The following is a 15,221-nucleotide window of genomic DNA, read 5'->3' as shown; positions in this document are numbered from 1 at the left end:
GCACCGATGAATGCGAAAAGATGTACAAAGGCACCTAGGTGTAATTAGGTTGCTAGTAAGTGAAAAAGCAAGCTGAAATTCCCTCGGTATTTTTTTTTTTTTTTTTTTTTTAGCATGCTGTCTTGCGCTGTGCTGTAATAAATTCATGCTTGTTGGTACTACTGTGTGGTATGTGGGAGGTACTTCACTGCACATAGTTGCTGCAGCGCTAATAGTTGGCAGCACAGAAGGCAGTACAAAGAGTCCCGACTGGAGGCACTTGCTGTTGCAACGTTCCCTTGGAGGCTGTGGCATGCTCAGTGAGCTGCAGGGGCACTCCTGACACACGTTCAGCCATTTGTCTGGAGAAGTGGGAGTTCCAGCAGGCTTTAACAAGCAGATGTAGGCTACTAGCTGAGAGGTACAACAGCATAGCTCAGGCTGGCTAAAAAATAGTACTTATACTGCTATATAAACAAAACAAGATCTTAGTATCAAGATGGCCGACCTGGAAGTCTACTTGTAGCTCGTGATACTTATGCAAATGAGCTACATGTCAGTGGCTTACTCAGAGGAGGAAGCTCATTTTGCACGTGCCACCTTCTCACCAGGTAAGAGAAGCAACTCGTTTTCTACATTAATGTCTTAGAGGCCTTTGAAGTTATTTTTCCACTGAGGTGCCCATCCCCCACTTTGGCATAATGCCAGGAATTAAATTTAAATATAAGAGGCGTTTTCTGGGAAGCCCGGAAGTCATTTGTTCTTGCTGTAGTTATTTTGGGGTTGCTGTTATGGGGAGTGTTAACTAGCAATTACTGTAAAACGTGTACTTAAGTAAAACTGAAGACCTTAAAAATATTAGAAATTTGAGTATGTAGTTTTTGCTGCTAATGTTGCTGGTTTTGTTTGGTTCAAACCTCTCCTATTTTGCTGCTGTGTTATTTTTGTCTCTATAGTGACAACAGTTGATGTCCATGGAGGCTTAGCAATACTGTCAGCTTACCCCTGAAAAGGGTGCAGAATTAAGAAGGCTGAATCCACCAGTGGTGTTTTTTTGGCTTCATGTTGTTATGAAGAAACTTCATTATCGTGGTTGTAGTTTAAATTCTCTTCTTTTTGAGATGGCAAAGCTGTTAAAAGTATTGGATGCTGAACTGTTGTCCATGTATCTTTTAGTCTAAATGCACATTCTCAAGTACACTTAGTAAATTTTAAAAAGCTGTATTTGTAAATAGAGAAACAGGCCAGAATATGGTATTTATCTGATCTCCCTCCTCAGAAGACAATAAGTTTGCCTTAGAGCACTAAATTTTTCACAAAATGCCCATATTGCTAATTACATAATATACTGTATTGTGGTTACGCATGTAGTGCATGAAATGACTGCATGAGGCAGATGTGCTAGTTCTGCACAAATGTATTTGCATTGTTTCTATTTTACAACTCAGAAAAGTCGTGACAGGGTGGGAGACTGGAAAGGGGAGATGGTAAAAGACAGTGACTGGATCTGGCAAGTGTCTCTGAGCTAGAGGGAAGAGGTAATTGGAGATGCGTGAACAGGCCAAGGAAAACATGGTTGCTTAAAGCTAGACAGCAGCTCAAGATAGGGATGTGGAACTGGCAGTAGACAGGCCTGGTCCAGTTGAGTGAAAAATGAGATTAATCAAAGAGAATAAAACTAAAAAGGTAGAAGGGCAAAATAGGGAGGTAGATTATTTGAGCTAAAAATGCTGGTGATGGCGACTAAAAGCATTGAAGCCATTTGGAAATGGACTGTGAATTAAGGCCAACAGAGAAGATGTAAATATGCTAGGAAAGAGAACTATAACTGTTTGATACTGAGGATTTAATGATAATGAGAAAGGTATACTTATGTATTGATATGGCAGAGTAAAATGCTGCATGCCAACAACTTGGGCCAAATGAGTGGTGGGGTTTTTTTTTTTTGTACATACCTCATTTACTTTAAAACCTTTGATAAACTTTTTTTAGTGATTACTTAAGATTTGATATGGGACACAATTCTTCTTGTTACTTAAAAGTCTGGCTATATGCATATCCAGACTAAAAAAAGTACAAAAGTGGTGGTGGCGGCGGCATGTGCGCATGTCAGAAAGTATGTAAATACTTATATGGTAGATTCCCCAAATAAATTACATTAGAAATTGCAATTAATAACTATAAAGGCTGTCTATAAAGGGCAAATTCTGTTAAAATCAGTCTTGCTTTAATTGCAATGTGAAGGAAGCAATTCCGGGCCCCTCCCTCCTTTTCTGTGAAGTGTAAGTGTGAGGATGGTAGAGGAGAAATGGCATTGAGTGGGATGTGAAAACTGATTAAAAGAAAGTGTTCCTGAGAGAAAACCTTGACTAGTAAAGGATAACAAAGGTGAGATTGTTAAAAATTGAGAAATAATTTTAACAGTAATGCAGGTGACTATGATAACATGATTCATAGTGAAAGAGAAAAAGCAGAATATTACAGTAAATATTTTGGGTTTTTTTCAGATAGAAGTGAGATTACATAATAATGTCTCACAAGTGACTTAAGTACTTAAAATGTAGAAGTAGCAAGGAAGATATTAAAGAGTCCATGATAGACATTTCTTAACAAAGGCTCTAAGCAGGTCTTTGTCATTTGCACCCTGGAGTTCTAAAAGAATTGGCTGAGAATATTTCTTTTCTGAGGTGTCCCTCCCAATAATTTCAAATACAGTGGAAATTTCAGAAGACCTTGAAGACTTCTTATTTGGAAAGGTCAAGCAGGATGACCTAAATAACTATTTAGCCTTACATCAATCCTGGGGAAAAATAACAGAGGGACAACTGAGGGATTCAGTAAATGAGAAAGAGTATTATTAGAATTAATGCTGAGGTGGTTTAATGGAAGTAAAACTTCATTGAAGAAAAAAAAAACCCACAACCTAATGTAATTTATTTTAGAACAAGGTTCCTTGGTGTAAATACCCAATATGTATAATGCAATTTTCCCTTGATACAGTCTTTTTCTTAAACAACAAACTCCCCACCCCTCCACCCCCCAAATCTTATGTCAATAGAACATTAAATTGATTAAAAAGCTTTTTAAAGCTTTTGAAGGGGAGAGGGGCAGGAAGCATGCTCCAAGAAATGTTTCTTTGATTAGTATTGTAAACCAGTTACTTTTGTGAAATTGTAGAGGATAGAAAGATCGATTCTTAGAGAGTCATCTGGATCACTTGCTTAGTGGGACCCACTCAAACAGTCTACTATCGCACAGCAAAATCTAAAGTTGTACATCTGTCCATTACAGAACATAACTGCTTAACAGGAAACCCTACTCTGGAATTAAGTAGGGATCATAGAGACAAAAAAGTGAGCTAAAGTCCCAAACAGGAAGTTAATGTCGAGGGGCTGAAATTCTGTTGAATACAGAGGAAGAGTAAGGAAGTCATACACTTTACTCTGTTAATCTGCCTTAGTTATACTGATGAGGTGAATTCTGCATCAATACAGGTTACAGTCCTGTTGATGTGGATTCTGCATCACTACAGGTTACAGTCCTGTTGCCCATAGGGTATTTTTACAATGTTGAAAAATTAGGGAGTGTCCTGGGAAAAGGCATAAAAATCACTCTGGATCAAGAACACAAAATTGTAAAATAATTTAAAAGTTAAACTGATAATTTAGGTTGGAAGGGACCTCTGGGGGTCATCTAGTCTGACATCTTCAAAGGAGGGCAACTTTAAAATTAGACCAAGTTGTTCCAGGGTTTGTCAAGATGACGTTTGAAAATCAGCAAGGGTGGAGATTCCACAACAGAATCTGTCCACAGCTGGACAAGCTGTTTCAGTGTTTAACCACCCTTGTGGTGAAGAACTGTTCTCTGTATATATTTCCTCTTGTCAGCTTGCTGTGCATCTCTGAAAACAGTCTGGCTTTGTCTTCTCTATGAACACCCATTGGTTGTTGAAGAGAGCAATTAGGGCTCCTCACTTAACTATCCTTCATGCTGCACAATTTCAGCTCACTAGTCTCACCTTGTCTGTCATGTTCTACAGCCCTCAATAATCTTGGTGGTCCCCCATTGGACTTGCTTATCAGTATTTCTTTTGCATTTGTGGTCCCAGAAGTAGCTGGGACCACACTTCAGATGTAGCTTTACAGATGCCAAGCAGAGTGGAATAATCATTTCCTTTCATCTGAAGGCTATGCTTTTGCTTATGCAGCCCAGTCTTGAGTTTTAAAAGAAAGAATTGGTATAAAGCAGAAGTTCCATTGAATATGCTGCTTCAGAAAGCAAAAATTACTACTAAAATAGGCTCTCCAATCTGGGGCGGGGGGGGACACAACAACAGTAATGGGAAGCAGGAGGCAGACCAACTAATATTTTAAAATTGTGCACTTTTTTTTTTTTACATTATGCTGTGAGCGAGTGAAGGAAGGAGTGAATTTTCTTTGTGTTTTGTGTCTTTCCAGAAAGACACCTAATCTTGATTCCAAGACAGGCTTAAAAGAATGGCCAGCCTGTGGCACTTAAATGGCATATGTATTTGGAACAGCTGATGTATGACTTGCCCACTATGGCAGCTCTGCAGCTGGGTTACTTGGGATAATGCTGGCATGAAGTGTTCCATGTAATCTGAATTTCTGGTTATTGGGTACAGTTACCTAGTAGGGACTGTTAACAACCTTTATCACTAGTTTGACGCTGAGCTGGTTCCATTTAGCTAAACCATGCTCAGCCTTATACTGATGTGGTGAGACACCATAAAAGTTCTCTAGATCTTCTGCCCAAGAACAATTTCTGGACCATCTTATCTTGTGGCTCTTAGCCAGATAAGATATTTACAGATGATGAGGTCAAGAAAGTTAGCCAGCTTTGCATTAGCCAAGTGTCTTTCTGATTTCTGCAAATGGATGCCTAAGGGCATTTTACGGTCTGATGAGACTAAAATGGTTCGTTTTGTTATCGTGCTTTACAATGTCTTCCTTAACTCTAGTTTGGTATTTTTCACCACACATATTGCAGTGATTCTGGATATTTTTGTGGTTTCCTCCTGCGCCTTCCTTTCTGAAAGGGCAGTGGGCAAGGCTCCATGCAGCAAAACTTGTAACTGTTGAATGAAAACCCTTATGGTAAAGAAAAGTAAAATACCTAATAATATTCAGGCATCCTAGTGGCGTGTAGTCAGTGGCCTTATCTTCTGTTTACAATTTTGTTTCTCTTTTGTTGCAGGTCTTCTTCTTAATATATGGTCAGACCTGCCCTAAAATTTTACCTTATGTGATGTTTTCCTTTTGCACTTAAATCTGCTTTGTTTGGCTTTTTTTTTTTTCTCCAAATCAAAGAGAACAATTCTTAAAGCTGTGAACAGTGTAACTTTTATACTGCCTTGTTTTACAACTTAAGTGACGTTATGATCAGTCACAAGCATAGCTATCAGTTACGGTATAGGCCTGCACTCTGTATGTGTGTGTTGGGTGGGAGGGGAAGAGGCCCCTTGTGTTCTCAATCAGAAATGGCACAGAGGGGAGGTGAAGCCTTGTTAAGCTATTCTGAATAGATCTAAATTCTGTGTAGGAAAAATCAGCCAATCTCTGCTGCGAACAATAAATAAATTGCCTTTACTGAAAATAGTTATACTCATGAAGTTTTCCAGCTTTGATTGAGGTAGCATCAGCAACTTCCAGTGCACGTGATTAGTTTCATTATGGGGCCAGGAAGGGGAAATTAAGAAGCACCTGGATTTTGCTATCACAAAATGTGATGGAAAGAGAATTCTGAACATGCCTGAGGCCAGGATTTTGTGGTGACTGTCCTAATGGCATCTATTACATGTTCGACAGCAGCAAGGAGAATGAAACTATGTCTCATGAGCTAGCTCTCAAAGTGAGAAAGCTGTAGAATTGCATCCACTCTCTTTTATTGGCTGGGATAAATTGAGTACATGCATGCCAGCACGAGAGCTACATGTGTGTTCCAGGAAGCACTGCTGACAGTATAAGGCAAAGTTTGTAAATAACTTGCATTCTCTAGGCTAGGAAATTATCTGTCAACTCAATAATGGAGGAGAGGCATTGCAAAACCAAGTCCAAGACTGTTCATTAAAATCCAGCTATCATAGGAACTATCAAAGTTAAAATGTTAAAACTTAACTTTTAGTGTTACTTAAAGTAGATGATGCAGGCTGTCAGTTGGGTTGGCCATGCCGTGATTATTTCTAACTTAGTATGGGAGGTGAGCTTCCTCTAGGGGGAAGGCTTTGCTTCCATCTTCTAAGGAGAAGCGATTGTTTCTAACAAAGAATTAGCATTCATTTAACCAGGATATTGGAACAACAGCCTACAGAATAATGTAAAGCACTTTAATGAATGCAAACCTCATAAAAGAGTGGGTGGTGCTTGAGCTGGGAAAAACTAACAATATTTGTCCCTTAATAGCTACAGTGCTGTTTGCTGACCGGTTTTTAATCTCTAAGCTCAGTTGTTACTTTTTTTTTGTTGTCTCAAGCCTGTTAGTGAAAGCAGCATGTATCCCTGACTTACTAGTCCCTGTTTGCTGCTGACTTTCTCTAGAGGAAGATGTAAGCACTTTGGTGACCAGTATTCTAGTTACAGTAAAATGGAAAAGAAACTTTTCTTTCCAAATAGCTGTGGTAATTAACTATTCAGTTCAAATGCAGCATATGTAGTAGTTTGAAAATAGTTGATAGGATCTTTTTCTTCACACATTGAAGGGTTGCTGTGATACTGCTATAGCTGCTGCATCATTTGAGAAGGCCATCATACTGTTAGCTGCAGCCTTTTAAGAATTGTGCACTTTGAAAACAAGATGGAAATTGTCGGGATTCATTGCCTATTTTGAAAAAAATATGTTGGCACCTGTGCTCAGACTTCTGGTTTCAATCAGTTCTGAGTAATAAAGTCAGCGTACAGTTGTTTGAGGTTTTGAGAAGAAACTATTTGGGTGTCCAGTGCCACCGTCATGATCAACAAGAAGGCTGGTCCAGCCAAAGTGTCTGCACAGGTACTGAAGTCAGTGAGCACTGTGAACCTGAGAGTCAGTACTAGGAACCTGAACCCGCAACACTAGCATGTTAAGATGTGGAGCCTAGTGCTTTGAAACTTTACATAAGAGGACTAGGTCTACCCAAAACCACAATGACCAGATGTAGTGTTAAAGTATCTCAAACATGAGAGGCCAAATGCATAAAATGGCAGCATCTACTTCCCAGACCTCTTATGCATTGTGTTGTGCCATATGGCTAGTCAAATGCTTATATGCAAATGTATTGTGGTCTGGATATAATGTCAAGGGATTTCACTAAACTTTTGCATCTGGTAACAGTTGTGGAAGTGAGAAGGCTTCTGTGGACACCAAACTAAGCAGATACTTTCTAAGCTTCATAGCTTGCTCAAAGAATTGCTTCTTAGTTTGCAATACAGTTTAAGTTCCAAGGAGTAGAGGTGGTTTTGATGTAAAGTATTTTCAAGTTTAGGGTAACTTAGAGCTGGATTTCAGTCTTCCTGTTTAGGATTCACAAATAGATTGTCATGTTCTGCCAGATCATGACCATGTCATGTATTTTACAAAAGATAAAAAGCAGCAGCTTGTTTTCTGCTACCTTTCAAGCAGGTGTTTTATTTCATGAATCACCTTCATTACTGTGCATCAAATCAGTTGTGGCAGAAGAGAAGGCTTCTGTGGACACCAAACTAAGCAGATACTTTCCCAAGAAAATGCAAGAGGCAAGATGCTTCTAGATCACTTTGTCAGAATTCCTGACTTTTGGCAGTAGAGTTTTCAGAAAAAGACTAATCTCTGTATCTCACTTCACAGGCAAAACCTGAGGCAGGAGATAATGCTCACTTGACAGGGCTAAATTGTCGATCAGTAGGGGAATTGAAATGGAAACAAGATCATCTTTGGCACCAGTCATAGTATCTTGTGCTAACACACCTGCCTTCATGGTTTGTTGTTGTACATATGCACAAACGTGCACACACAGTGGGTAGAAAAACAAGTATTAGAGTAATCCCAAAGTTTTATTTTGGGGTTGTTCCCACCCCCTCGCAATTTTACATGATTGTGAGGTACAGTCATTTGGTGACTCTTTTTCCAAAAGCCATGTGTAACCATAGGGATTACATGTGTGTTGTCCTGCCAGCAACCAGGCAGACCTTGCCCTGAAACTTCAGTTATCCAGCAAGGCATGAAGAAGTTGTTGCTACTACATTCTTGTCCCAAAACAACCTTCTGTTTTATTCTCCCCCTTTTTTTTTTGCTTTCAGTGCTTCTCTGCTTTTACAGACTGGTGCATCTTTGCTAGTGAAATTCTGTTCTTGACATATGGAGACTTTGGAATCTCCAGGCCTTTGACCTTCATTGTACCTGGATCTACTGTAAATCTTTGCACAGCCCCTCAGACTAATAGATGTTGAGACTGTATCTCACTCTACGTAGAGCTGAATTCAGTATGTATGCTGTCTGCTTCATCTTGCCTTCACTGCCTGGATAACCTGAAAAATTATGGACTTTGCAGTAAAATTAAAGACCTTCCTGTGGAAACTCAGGTTTCAAGAAATCTTGAACAGAAAAGCTGAAAAAGCCACACCTTTAAAACGAGAGAACACTTTCCAGAAAAAGATGATCATGCAAGAATCTGAGCATTTTGACTTAATTTTTGGTGAGACTGCCTCTATGCCTAGCCTGGTTATTGATTATCTTTCTGGGAATTAAGACTTCTAGAAGTGAAGGAAGCCTGATGAACTAAGTAGTTCCTTCTCTGGAATACCATTCGTTGCCAAGTGTCTGTTGCTTTTTTTAGGATTCAGTTCTTGGTATGAGAGACCATTACTTCCTTAGGTGCTTCTATGTAGCATTTTGACTTCCACTACCCATATGACTTTGTGGCAGAGAAGTGGATCGCACCCATGTAGTCTCTTGATACCCGTCTTAAGACGTGTTATGGATGTTCTGCAGGACATTCAAGGGTATCTTCTAGGATGGTCAGACTAAGGACATGTCACTCCCAAGCAAATGGTGTGGAGAGGATTATGAGATACTGCTTCAGACACAAAGAAACTGCCTTTCTGTCCCATGTGAGAGAGAATCTGCTTCAGCTTGTCTCATCCCGTTTCATAATTGTCAGGGGCACCTTCCTCAGCCAGAATCAGAGAGACTACCATGTGTTAACAAGATGCACACCTATCTATTTCAAGCCTTCAAACAGATTTCCTTACCTCAAGGTAATTCTGGTACATATATGGAGTTCTTCTCTGGGACTATGCAGCTGCACATATTATCTGGACAATGCCAGAGGCAAGGTCTGTTCCTGCTATCCCCAGACTATGCAGGAAAGCAGATTTTTTTTTTTTTTTTATGGCAGACAAGTGGTTTGTGTTCATTGCTTTATCACAGGAATCGTACAAGCACCATACTGCTTCAGAGGTAAATAAGCTTGCTGGTACTTCTGCCTTGCTCTCCTAGCTTAGATACTGGGAAGCTTTTGGGAATAGAACAGGCAAAAAAATAACAGGACATTCCAGGATGAAATTTTTGGCATGCTGCTGTGATAGATCTCATCCCTCATAATTTTTCTATTTTTCTAAAATTACTTGGTAAGCCAAAGCAACTTGAGTTATCCTCATTGTTTAAAAAAATATGTAACTGTTGTGTTACTTGTCTGCCTATGGAAGATCAGTTCTTCTCTATATGGTGTTGAATTGCTTTTGTGTGTTTAACCAATCTGTTTCCTCTGCTCTAGTTGTGATGGCTTAGTGAGATGTAAACATAGTCTCTGCCCTAATAGCTTAGCAGCTTGAGTTCAAATTTTTAGATGAAGTCTTTTTTTTGGGTGTGTGACCGTTAGTTTGAGGAGAGGGGGAAGGAGTTATGGCAGACATTTATGTAGTTCGTATTGTGTTTTCACTGAGTGAGATCTCTAAGGAATTACTCTGAAGTTTTCTTTTGTCACAGTACTTAATCTTATTTGGAAGGTCTCTCTCTCTCTCTCTCTCTCTCTCTCTCTCTCTCTCTCTCTCTGCTGAGGCATCTGTAAATGTATTTAATATGAGAAGAGTCTTAATTTTTATCTGTGTTGAATGAAAACTTTGTGGAAGTTTTCTCAGCTGCTGGTTTCCATTACCAAAAAAACACAAGCATTGCATCGGTCTAGGAACTGTGTAGTTGAATTGTGCCAAAGCTTGAATTCATTGAGGTGAATCGGTTAAGGATGGTCAGAGCTTCTCTGTTCAGTGAAAGCTGAATATGTTCTCTGGAGTATGCCTGTCATTTAATGTTTTTTCAGGGCAGCCCTTTTCTATTAGGTTAAATATCAAATATTTAAAGAAAATACTGTGATGGGTAGAACAGATGATTCTTTTCAGAACCTGCCCACATTACATTCTGAAAGTGGTCCACTGGTGTGGTGAGGTGATTATGGACTTCTTCAGACATAAATTTGCAACCATTTAGAAAAGTTTTATCAGTAGTTGGAATTTCTTGAGATGCAGACTTTTACCATCTCTGGCTTCATTTTTTGACTTCTCAGTAGTCTTAAAGGAAGACAGGGATCACTGGTAGAACTGGGATGGCTTAGTTTGGGACAGATGGTGTATTCACTGTTGTTCAGCTATACAGATTTCTACTTGCTTGACAGCTTTCTGAATTTTTCTGTTTTACAGTGATGCTTCAAGGCAAATCTTGTGATAGTTTTGATTTATCATTAAATACCTCATAATGTTGAAGAGCTCAGAGATCTTTGTAGCAGTAAAATTGCACTGATGAGCCAAAAGTGTGCATGTGGGGTTTTTTTTTTAAACTTATTTACTGTTAAGCATGGGGAAAGGGGGACGCACAGCTGTGTGTACAGAGAGGAAGAAATTATTTCAGAGTTTTGACTATGTACGCGTACATGGAAAAAGCATCTAGATGGCATAGCTTAAGGAACTTCACATGTAGGTAGGCACCCCCAAACCCCCCAATTGTTTGGTGGTCAAGTACATTAGCCACAGATAGTTGTGGCTTGAGTAGATTGAAAATGAGCTGGAAAGAATCTTAAGTTGTAATTTCAAGATTTTGCATCAACATTGCTTAAGCAGCCCTTGTAACTTCTTGGTTCTAGCTATGTGTTCCTGGCCTTTGCCATCCTGTTCATTATGTTGGCACAGCAAGGAGCTGGATCAGAAAACTGTTCTGAAAGGCTGTTGGGGGGGGAAGCTGGTTCAATGGCACACTGTGCTCTGTTTTACAAACTGTTCTGTCAACCTAGTAGAAATAGTATAGGGTAGAAATGAGGTGCTGAGGAATATGGGTGTAGGATTTGTCACCGCACAAGTGCACATTGATCCTTTACTTCAGTGACCACAGTCCTGTAAATATGTGTCGTAATTGTAGACAGAATTTTTGATGGGTTTGAGGAAGGATCATATTTTACAAGGACAGAAAAATTAAGATTTCTTTATTTCCAAAGCTATTACATAATTTTTGTGTGTTAAAGCTTTGCTTTTGGTTTGGAGGGGGTTGGAGTCTAATCTCTCTTCATTGAATTTGGAAGGTATTCTTACTATGTTGGCTTCACAGAAAGCTATGTCCCTGTAGAATAACAGTAAGAAAGATCTATAAATGTCTGGAAGTTGTGGAGTAACATGAGGTAGTTCTTTCTCGCATTGTCATTTAGTCTCGCTGAATAAACACCCTTCTTATTTTCAAGCCTAACTTCTGTTGAAATGCTTCCTGCCTTAGGTCTGTCTTGGTTTCTTCAGCTTACTCAAATACAGTGTAGAACATGAAGAAAGCTGCAAACAGAGAAGCAAACTAGATTTCTAGATATTGTCTCTTCTTAAATTCGAGCATGTAGATTATCCTCTTTTTTTTTTTTTTTTTTTTTTTTTTTTTCCTCCTTAAAGTCAGTCTCAAGTCCTCTACAGGGTTCAGACTGGAGTAGGATTTTTTTCCAACCTTTTAAAGGAAGATCTTCCAAGAAGTGCTGGCAGACCCTCTGTTCTAAAACCTCTTCTTAAAAGAGAAGCAACTCTTCTTGCCTGGATAAGAGTGGAAAGATGGAAGAACTTGAACTGACTGAAACAGTTACTCAGCTCTTCTGAAGCTATTGTGGCAGTAAGGCATTGGCCGACAGGATTCCAAGACAGAGTAAGAAGCTCTAAAGCTCATTGCTTACTCTTCCCATCAACCTTCATCATCTTTGTGCAGGTTCAAAGTGAACCAGAGCTGTGTCATGCCATCAGTGTCAGCCCAGTTGCATCTCAGTCGAGAAGGAACTCTGATGGCTAGTTCTGTATCTCATGGTTTTAGAATCTGGTACTCTTGTAGGCTGAGTACACTCCAACTGTGACAAAGGATCTCCACTGAACAAAGCAGAGATGTCTAGGAGTTGGTATTTCAAACATGCGTAAGCCTTCAAGTTAAAAAGACTGCTTGAAAGAATAAACCCAGAGTCCTGCTATCAGAGGACTCCTATCTCAAATTCTGCTCCACATGATAAAAAGAATCAGGAAGAACTAAATTTGGATCTTGCTGCGAGGCAAAAAATGCGCAGCCCCAGCAAAAAGGATACAAAAAGGATTGTCCCTTTCTTTAACTACTCTGAGATGGAGCTGTCATAGTCACGTGAGGATTTTGCTAAAACGTGCTAAGCAGAATCTGTTTCTCTCTTAGCATTTTGGAGACAATATCCTAATACTGTCTGCTTAAGCAACTATTGTTTCCTAATGCATCTGTTGTATCCTAATACATCGGAAAGCGTAACTACCTTCAGTTCTGATGTAGTTCCAGAGAGATATTTGGCAGGAGGGAGGGTGTGTTGTCCCTATCAAACTATTCAGTATTAAAAAATGCAACAAAACAACTGCAATAAGGAAATCTCTACAAAAGAGGAAAAGCATACTACTCATACAATCTGAGGTAGAATCCTTATTCAGTATCATTATTTTTAGAAGAAAAAAAAAACTTTGTTTGGGGTGAAGGCTTCTTCCAGGCAAAACTGAAAGACTGCTAGGTATTATACTGTTCATTCAGAATAACATTCTTTATCTCTCTGTAAGATGGATATGCTGTTACAGAAAGAAGACCTATAGCCAAACTACCTCATAAACAGAATAAAAAAGTGGAGTTTTTCTTTTGTCAAGGGCTACTTGTGATTTACACTATTATAGCCATATTTACTGTTACAACCACTTAATTTGTTGGACCAGTACTAGCATAGATGAGTAATCTAGCATTTGCTAAAAGGTGGGGAAAAATTTAACCATTAATCTAGGCTCAACGCCAGAGAAGAATCCTTGGATTCTGTATTTATAGTCAACTCAATTTTACACCAGTTCATTGCCTTATGATACCTACAAGGTCTTGCCATTTGAGGATAAGTACAATCAGCATTTTAGGAGGTTGGCAGTATTGCTGGTTAACAGCTTAATGTCATCATTTTGGATGGCTTTTTTGAAGTCTTTTTTGGAATCAAAATGTCAGAGCTATAGAGTGTTCAGATGGGTGTGGGGTTGTCTTTTAACACTATCCTGGCACATTCAGTCTTGAATACTCACAGAAGGTGTCAGAGAAATTTGTCTTTTTTCACGGGAGAAAATAGAACGTACAGGGAACATTTGTCCTCTCAAAACAAATAATGTTGTTTTTTTTTTAAAATGTCCCTTTAAGGATCAGTAGTTTCTTGTGCAGACAGTTTTCACTGGAGCTCTACAAGATTTTAAAGGAGCTAGTACCAGCTTCTAAAGAAAATGCATTAGAAGGATTCTCAGGAGGTTATCCAGTTTGATAGCTTACGCTATCCTTTCCTCAGTGTTCTATTAGTTAGAGAAATTCTTCCCCAAGAAAGTCCCATGGTGAGAAATTAATATGACCTGGTTAATATTCACCTTTTGGGTATATAAATAATATATGTATTCACAAATGCAGACCTGGAGAGAGATGGTCAGACATACAGAATCATCAGGAGAGTCTGGAGTTAAGTTGGCAAAATGATCAGGAAACAGCTCAGCTATATTATCTGCCAGCACATGAAGAAAGGATGTATATTGATGTCTTCAGTCATTAAAAGAGAGAGCATTTGATTTTCAGGATAAGGTGAAACTGCAGTCCTTTCTTCACAGGAAGCAAGCAAACAAGCATTGTGGCTTGCTGGTTCATCAGGCAAAAGTCAGCCTGTGGAGAAGCTACATTCAGAATATTCCTTTTGATGTTAAAGGTTTCTGCGTAGAACCTTTCTGGAGGTTGAGCTATTACAGCTAAACTTAAATCATCAAAATTGAAGACAGCTTTTCTTTGAGGCTTTTCTACCATTTGTCAGCAGAGGCATTACTGAGTATAACTCACACTGTGTGCTTCTGGCATCTAACTCTGGGTGGCACTTGGGAAGCTTTTGTCCAGAAAGAAAGAAAAATTAAGTTTGTTGTAGGTGATCACTCTGAGTGACTCTGTGCAGATGCCTTTTTCTTCACGTAATTTTCTATGGGGTCTGGGAAGGCAAGCAGTCTAAAACAGCTGTATAAATTCTTCATGTAGTTGTGTGTTTGCAATGGTGGTCCTCCTGGATTGTTGCTTCATCAGCTGCTTTTCTCCCTCCCACAATGGTAAAGTTAAAGATATTTTTTGTAGAGCTATTTAGAGCTCTTCAGGCAGCAGTTAGGAGAAGTCTTTTACAGACCAAGTTTTAACCATAACTGAAAGTGCTGGCAGTATCACTATAGCCTGGCCATTGTATTTTAGGTCCAGGCTCAAAAAGTTTCTATGGACTCCTCTGGCAAAATCAATTTCAATTAAGCTAAACTTGCAGCTCCTTTTTTTGGGTATTGTATGCTGGTGTGAATGCTAGTTTGATGTTTTAGGCAGACTTCATGAATTTGTAATGTTGTCTTGTTTCCTTTTATTTTTAAAGATTTGCAGTAGCAAGCAAAACGATGACCTCGTTACTGGAAGAAATGTGGGTTTGCTTTTGTTTACTTCCATCCTTCCTACTTCGGAATAAAACACTGGCATTGGAGGTGGCTCCTAGACCTGCTGTTTCTGAGCAGGAGGAGGCATGGGTCCTAGGAGGATCGTATCTCTGGATATACTTCTCTGGCTTGCTAGGCTAGTATCTCTGATCTTGCTAGTCAGCATCAACAAAATGTTGCTGGCTGACTTCTGTCTACAAGTTCAGCAACAGCTACCATGCACGGTTGATGGTGATGAGTGACTGCAAACTGGGACTCATAGCTGTCTTTGAAAATGATTCCACAGGGAAA

At 39.3% G+C, this 15,221-nt stretch overlaps 1 protein-coding gene across 1 annotated transcript in view; it reads left to right on the top strand.

Annotated features, from left to right (window-relative positions):
• Positions 1-242: 242 nt before the first annotated feature.
• The window catches only part of LOC104134354 (activating transcription factor 7 interacting protein), a 93,444-nt gene continuing 78,465 nt past the window's right edge, over positions 243-15,221 (top strand). Inside the window, exon 1 of the mRNA XM_035903245.1 lies at positions 243-590. The gene's annotated coding sequence lies outside the window, so the exon portion shown is untranslated. The remainder of the gene's footprint in view (positions 591-15,221) is intronic.

This window comes from Egretta garzetta, unplaced genomic scaffold, assembly GCF_000687185.1.
Source record: "Egretta garzetta isolate BGI_Z169 unplaced genomic scaffold, ASM68718v1 scaffold51, whole genome shotgun sequence".
NCBI lineage: Eukaryota > Metazoa > Chordata > Aves > Pelecaniformes > Ardeidae > Egretta > Egretta garzetta.
The sequence above is the reverse complement of the archived record's forward strand: the minus strand, read 5'-3'. Positions and strand labels throughout refer to the sequence as shown.